This window comes from Hippocampus comes, unplaced genomic scaffold (assembly GCF_001891065.2).
Source record: "Hippocampus comes isolate QL1 unplaced genomic scaffold, H_comes_QL1_v1.1 scaffold617, whole genome shotgun sequence".
Taxonomy (NCBI): Eukaryota; Metazoa; Chordata; class Actinopteri; order Syngnathiformes; family Syngnathidae; genus Hippocampus; species Hippocampus comes.
This window is the reverse complement of record NW_017806081.1, coordinates 1-6,038: the sequence shown is the minus strand read 5'-3', so window position 1 is coordinate 6,038 and position 6,038 is coordinate 1. Positions and strand designations below refer to the sequence as shown.

Genomic DNA, 6,038 nt, shown 5'->3' with positions numbered 1-6,038 from the left:
CACTATCCTGTGTTTAAGGTAGGTATACAGGAGGTACGAAAACAAAGCTGAGAATCAACTGAATGAAGTTTTCAAGGGTTGATGTACACTCGGCTGAAACCAATTTTAACTGCAAAAAACAGCGATGCCCCGAGAAATGAGGGTTGAAGTCATGACCTTCAGAATACAAATCTGACGAGCGAACTACTGCGTAAATGAGGCCGAAGTGACGGTAAAATTAGCGAATGAAAGATGAGAATGCTCAATTCAAAACCAAGGCTCACATTTTTTGAATGGCAGGTTTACCGCCACAGTGAAGATTGTTTCATTAAAAAAACAACAACTTGAAAACATCAGTTTAAAAGCACATTGGCAAAGACTGCCACGCCCCGTATGAGGGTTGAACTCATGGCCTTCAGATTATGAGACTGACACGCTGCCATCGCCACTAACGAGGCCACATGGACAGCAAAAAGTAATGAATGAAAGGCGATAAGGGTCAATTAGACACCAGGGCTCGGTTAAATCAGGTTTACTGCGATAATGAAGGTGGTTTCTTTTAAAAAAAAAAAAAGACTTAAAAACATCAGCCTGAAAGCACATAGGCAAGTTGTCGAAATTTAGACTTTGTCAGGCTGCTAATATGACAAAAACAATATTTCCCAAGAAAACTGAGTGACTGATACCAGATCGTCACACTCTGACAATCCTTTGTTAAAGAAACGGATGTAGAAGAAGGGAAAGTCAAGTGGAGAATCTACAAAATCGGCCGTTGGTGTGTTAATGTACATTTTGAAAAAACAATTTGAAGTGAGGTTTGCTAAAAGGCATTCATGCACCGTATGAGAATTGAATTTATGACCTTCAGATTATGAGACTGACACGATACCAATTGCGCAAACGAGGCCACATGGTTAGCAAAAGTAACGAATGTAAGGCATATCGATATGGATGAAGGAGAAGTGGAAAGTAGTGGAGAATTGACTCAATGCGCCAGACGCGTGTTCGTGTACAAGTGGTGAAAACCAATTTCAACTGAAGAGGTTTGGGAAAAGACTGCCATGCCCCGTATGAGGGTTGAACTCACGGCCTTCAGATTATGAGTCTGACGTGCTACCTACTGTGCTAACGAGGGCACATGTTCATAGCAGTAACGAATGTAAGGCGATATGAAGGAGGAGGGAAAGTCAAGCGCAGAATTGACCCAATGGGCCAGATGTGTGTTCATGTCCAAGTGGCGAATAACAATTTTAACTGAACAGGTTTGGGAAAAGAGTGCCATGCCCCATATGAGGGTTGAACTCACGACGTTCAGATTATGAGACTGACGCGCTACCTACTGCGCTAACGAGGCCGCATGCCTAACGCAAGTAACGAATGCAAGGCAATATGGATGAAGGAGAAGGGAACGCCAAGTGGAGAATTGACTCAATGGGTCAGACGCATGTTCATGTCCAAGTGGCGAAAAACATTTTCATTGAAGAGGTTTGGGAAAAGAGTGCCATGCCCCGTATGAGGGTTGAACTCATGACCTTCAGATTATGAGACTGACGCGCTACCTACTGCGCTAACGAGGCCGGATGGCTAACACAAGTAACGAATATAAGGCAATATGGATGAAGGAGAAGGGAGCAAGTGGAGAATTGACTCAATGCTCCAGACGCGTCTTCGTGTACGAGTGGTGAAAACCAATTTCAACTGAAGAGGTTTGGGAAAAGACCGCCATGCCCCGTATGAGGGTTGAACTCACGACCTTCAGATTATGAGACTGACGCGCTACCTACTGCGCTAACGAGGCCGCATGGATAGCACAAGTAACGAATATCAGGCAAGATGGATGAAGGAGAAGGGAACAAGTGGAGAATTGACTCAATGCGCCAGACGCGTGTTTGTGTACAAGTGGTGAAAACCAATTTCAACTGAAGAGGTTTGGGAAAAGACTGCCATGCCCCGTATGAGGGTTGAACTCACAACCTTCAGATTATGAGTCTGACGTGCTACCTAGTGTGCTAACGAGGCCACATGTTCATAGCAGTAACGAATGTAAGGCGATATGAAGGAGGAGGGAAAGTCAAGCGCAGAATTGACCCAATGGGCCAGATGTGTGTTCATGTCCAAGTGGCGAATAACAATTTTAACTGAACAGGTTTGGGAAAAGAGTGCCATGCCCCATATGAGGATTGAACTCATGACCTTCAGATTATGAGACTGACGCGCTACCTACTGCGCTAACAAGGCCGCATGCCTAACACAAGTAGCGAACGTAAGGCAATATTGATGAAGGAGAAGGGAACGCCAAGTGGAGAATTGACTCAATGGGCCAGACGCATGTTCATGTCCAAGTGGCGAAAACCAATTTTGACTGAAGAGGTTTGGGAAAAGAGTGCCATGCCCCGTATGAGGGTTGAACTCATGACCTTCAGATTATGAGACTGACGCGCTACCTACTGCGCTAACAAGGCCGCATGCCTAACACAAGTAGCGAACGTAAGGCAATATTGATGAAGGAGAAGGGAACGCCAAGTGGAGAATTGACACAATGGGTCAGACGCATGTTCATGTCCAATTGGAGAAAAACATTTTTCATTGAAGAGGTTTGGGAAAAGACCTCCATGCTCTGTATGAGGGTTGAACTCATGACCTTCAGATTATGAGACTGACGCGCTACCTACTGCGCTAACAAGGCCTCATGCTTGCAAAAGTAATGAATGTGAAGCGATATGGATGAAGAAGAAGGGAAAGTGGAGAAGTGACTCGATGGGCCAGACGTGTGTTCATGTCCAAGTGGAAGTGGAGAAGTGACTCGATGGGCCAGACGTGTGTTTGTGTACAAGTGGTGAAAACCAATTTCAACAGAAGAGGTTTGGGAAAAGACTGCCATGCCCCATATGAGGGTTGAACTCATAACCTGGATCTTATGAGACTGACGCGCTACCAACTGCAATAACGAGGCCGCATGGCTCATACAAGTAACGAATGTAAGGCAATATGGATGAAGGAGAAGGGAACGCCAAGTGGAGAATTGACTCAATGGGTCAGACGCATGTTCATGTCCAAGTGGCGAAAAACATTTTTCATTGAAGAGGTTTGGGAAAAGATCCGCATGCCCCGTATGAGGGTTGAACTCATGACCTTCAGATTATGAGACTGACACGCTACCTCCTGCGCTAACGAGGCTGCATGGCTAGCACAAGTAACGAATATCAGCGAGGCCGCATGGCTAGCACAAGTAACGAATATCAGGATATATGGATGAAGGAGAAGGGAACAAGTGGAGAATTGACTCAATGCGCCAGACGCATGTTCGTGTACAAGTGGTGAAAAACAATTTCAACTGAAGAGGTTTGGGAAAAGACTGCCATGCCTAGTATGAGGGTTGAACTCACGACCTTCAGATTATAAGACTGACGTGCTACCTACTGCGCTAACGAGGCCACATGTTCATAACAGTAACGAATGTAAGGCGATATGAAGGAGGAGGGAAAGTCAAGCGCAGAATTGACCCAATGGGCCAGATGTGTGTTCATGTCCAAGTGGCGAATAACAATTTTAACTGAACAGGTTTGGGAAAAGACTACCATGTCCTGTATGAGGACTGAATTTATGACCTTCAGATTATGAGACTGACGCGCTACCTACTGCGCTAACAAGGCCTCATGCTTGCAAAAGTAATGAATGTGAAGCGATATGGATGAAGGAGAAGGTAAAGCGGAGAACTGACTCAATGCGCCAGACGCGTGTTCGTGTTCAAGTGGCGAAAAACAATTTTAACTGAAGAGGTTTGGGAAAAGACTGCCATGCCCCGCGTGAGGGTTGAACTCATGACCTTCAGAGTATAAGACTGACACGCTACCTACTGAGCTAACGAGGCCACATGATTAGCAAAAGTAATGAACCTAAGGAGATATGGATGAAGGAGAAGGGACCGCGCACAGAATCGACTCAATGGGCCAGACGCATGTTCATGTCAAAGTGGCGAATGCCAATTTTAACTGAACAGGTTTGGGAAAAGCCTGCCATGCCCCGTATGAGGGTTGAACTCATAACCTGCATCTTATGAGACTGACGCGCTACCAACTGCGATAACGAGGCCGCATGCTAGCACAAGTAACGAATGTAAGGCAATATGGATAAAGAGAAGGGAACAAGCGGAGAATTGACTCAATGGGCCAGACGCATGTTCAAGTGGCGAAAACCAATTTTAACTGAAGAGGTTTGGGAAAAGACTGCTATACCCCGTATGAGGAATCAACTCATGACCTTCAGATTATGAGACTGACGCTCTATCGACTGCACTAACAAGGCCGCATGGCAATGAAAGGTGACGACTAAAAGGCGGGAAGGCTCAATTCCACGCCAGTTGAGACCACAAAGTTTTTAAATCACTTTTCCCCCTAAAACCAAGTCTGATGAAAGACACACCAAGCAGCTGCCTGAACACACAGCGACGGATCGTCAAAAAATTGACTCTGTCGGGCTGCATATATGAGCGAAGAAGACATTTGCTGAGAACAATGGAAAATTTACCATCACCCAGTTTTTCAAACTCTCACTCTCTTGCATTTAAGCAGGTTGACTTTTGTGCTGTCACAGTATTTTTTCAGACTCTGGTACAGGGCTTTCTTCATCTGGTCCTTGAGAGCCCCTGTCCATGCTGTTTTAGATGTCTCCCCCAACACACAACTAAAACAAGCTGGACAGGGGATCTCAAGGACCAGACTTGGGCACATGTGCTCTGGGACCTTGATTTTCAAATGAAAGCATACTTTCTTCTGAAAAGAGGATTTGCCACCACTTGCCAACATACATCGTACTTTTTCTTATTAGCACAGATGCTTCTGATGTTGCTTTTGGTTAAGGAGCAGCATGGCATGTTGAATTCTTTCGCTGTCGCCCATGTCGTGTCGACATCTGTGTGTGGTGGTTCTTGATGGATTGACACCAGCCTCAGTCCACTCCTTATGAAGCACCCAAAGATTTCTGACTCACCATTATAACAATCATTCATGTCACTTGTATACCTTTTCCGGCCACATTTCCCCCTTATTCTTAACTCATTTGACACCAAAATGTAAAATTACGTTATTGGTGTTTTGTTACTAAATATAAATAAATAGGCTTCGCGCTGCTCCTCAGTAAGTATCAAGGCTTTGGGAATTATTTCAGTATAATAAGGCACCACTAAATGGCAGCAGTGACTTTGGTCAGATCTTGGGCCGCACGTTGTGTAAGTGTGTGTGTGTATACAGTACAGCGATCCAACATGGATGGCGATGTGGTGTTCGAAAGCAGTGTTGTGGTGAAAACATGAATAAAGTTCAACGTTCATGAAAAGTTCATGCAGAGTTCATGCATCAGTGCAGTGTTTTGTTGTTTTTTTTTTTGCAACAAACTGTTATTTTGCAACGAAATTTTTTTGTGTTGTTTATGTTACTTAGTTGGAAACATTTTAAATTTGTTTAGATATTTGAGGTATCACAATTGCAAAAAAATTGCACCTTCTGCTTGAAATTCATCCTTTCACAAAAAGCTCTTTTTCTCTGAATTTTTGGGGGAAATTAGTATTTTCAAGAAACCTACCAATGTTCAACTGCTGTCTGCTAAACAATGGTAAAAGGTAGAATTTTATTTTTTTTCCTGATGAAAGAAGAGGGTTAAGGCTTGCTTGTATAGCTACAAAACTCAATTTTCTGTAAGCCTTCAAAAATTTGTCAAAATGGTCACAAACATCCATTTTCTAATCCGCTTATCCTCACAAGGGTTGCGGGCGTGCTGGAGCCAATCCCAGCTGTCTTCAGGCAGTAGGCTGGGTACACCCTGAACTGGTTATCAGCCAATCGCAGGGCACACAGACGAACAACCAGTCGTGCTCACAAACACGCCAAGGGACAATTTAGAGTGTTCCGTTAACCTGCTGTGTATGTTTTAGGAATGTGGGAGGAAACCGCAGTACCCGGAGAAAACCCACACAAGCACAGGGAGAACATGCAAACGTCACACAGGAAGGCCAAAGCTGGAATAGAACCCATGACCTCTGCACTCTGAAGTCGAACAACATG

At 44.5% G+C, this 6,038-nt stretch overlaps 2 long non-coding RNA genes and 6 other non-coding genes across 8 annotated transcripts; all 8 read right to left on the bottom strand.

Moving 5' to 3' along the window:
- Positions 1-1,234: 1,234 nt before the first annotated feature.
- LOC109530802 (uncharacterized) lies at positions 1,235-1,985 on the bottom strand. The gene is made up of 2 exons (XR_002171068.1): positions 1,733-1,985; positions 1,235-1,511 (listed from the first exon to the last, which is right to left on the bottom strand). It is a non-coding gene; the product is annotated as an uncharacterized LOC109530802 (long non-coding RNA).
- On the bottom strand, positions 1,484-1,556 carry trnam-cau (transfer RNA methionine (anticodon CAU)). Its single transcript has one exon. It is a non-coding gene; the product is annotated as a tRNA-Met (tRNA).
- On the bottom strand, positions 1,705-1,777 carry trnam-cau (transfer RNA methionine (anticodon CAU)). The gene has a single exon. It is a non-coding gene; the product is annotated as a tRNA-Met (tRNA).
- Positions 1,986-2,118: 133 nt separating the features above from the next.
- On the bottom strand, positions 2,119-3,935 carry LOC109530801 (uncharacterized). Its single transcript, XR_002171067.1, has 2 exons — positions 3,833-3,935; positions 2,119-2,423 (listed from the first exon to the last, which is right to left on the bottom strand). It is a non-coding gene; the product is annotated as an uncharacterized LOC109530801 (long non-coding RNA).
- trnam-cau (transfer RNA methionine (anticodon CAU)) lies at positions 2,145-2,217 on the bottom strand. The gene has a single exon. It is a non-coding gene; the product is annotated as a tRNA-Met (tRNA).
- On the bottom strand, positions 2,369-2,441 carry trnam-cau (transfer RNA methionine (anticodon CAU)). The gene has a single exon. It is a non-coding gene; the product is annotated as a tRNA-Met (tRNA).
- Positions 3,084-3,156, bottom strand: trnam-cau (transfer RNA methionine (anticodon CAU)). The gene has a single exon. It is a non-coding gene; the product is annotated as a tRNA-Met (tRNA).
- On the bottom strand, positions 3,341-3,413 carry trnai-uau (transfer RNA isoleucine (anticodon UAU)). The gene has a single exon. It is a non-coding gene; the product is annotated as a tRNA-Ile (tRNA).
- Positions 3,936-6,038: the final 2,103 nt, after the last annotated feature.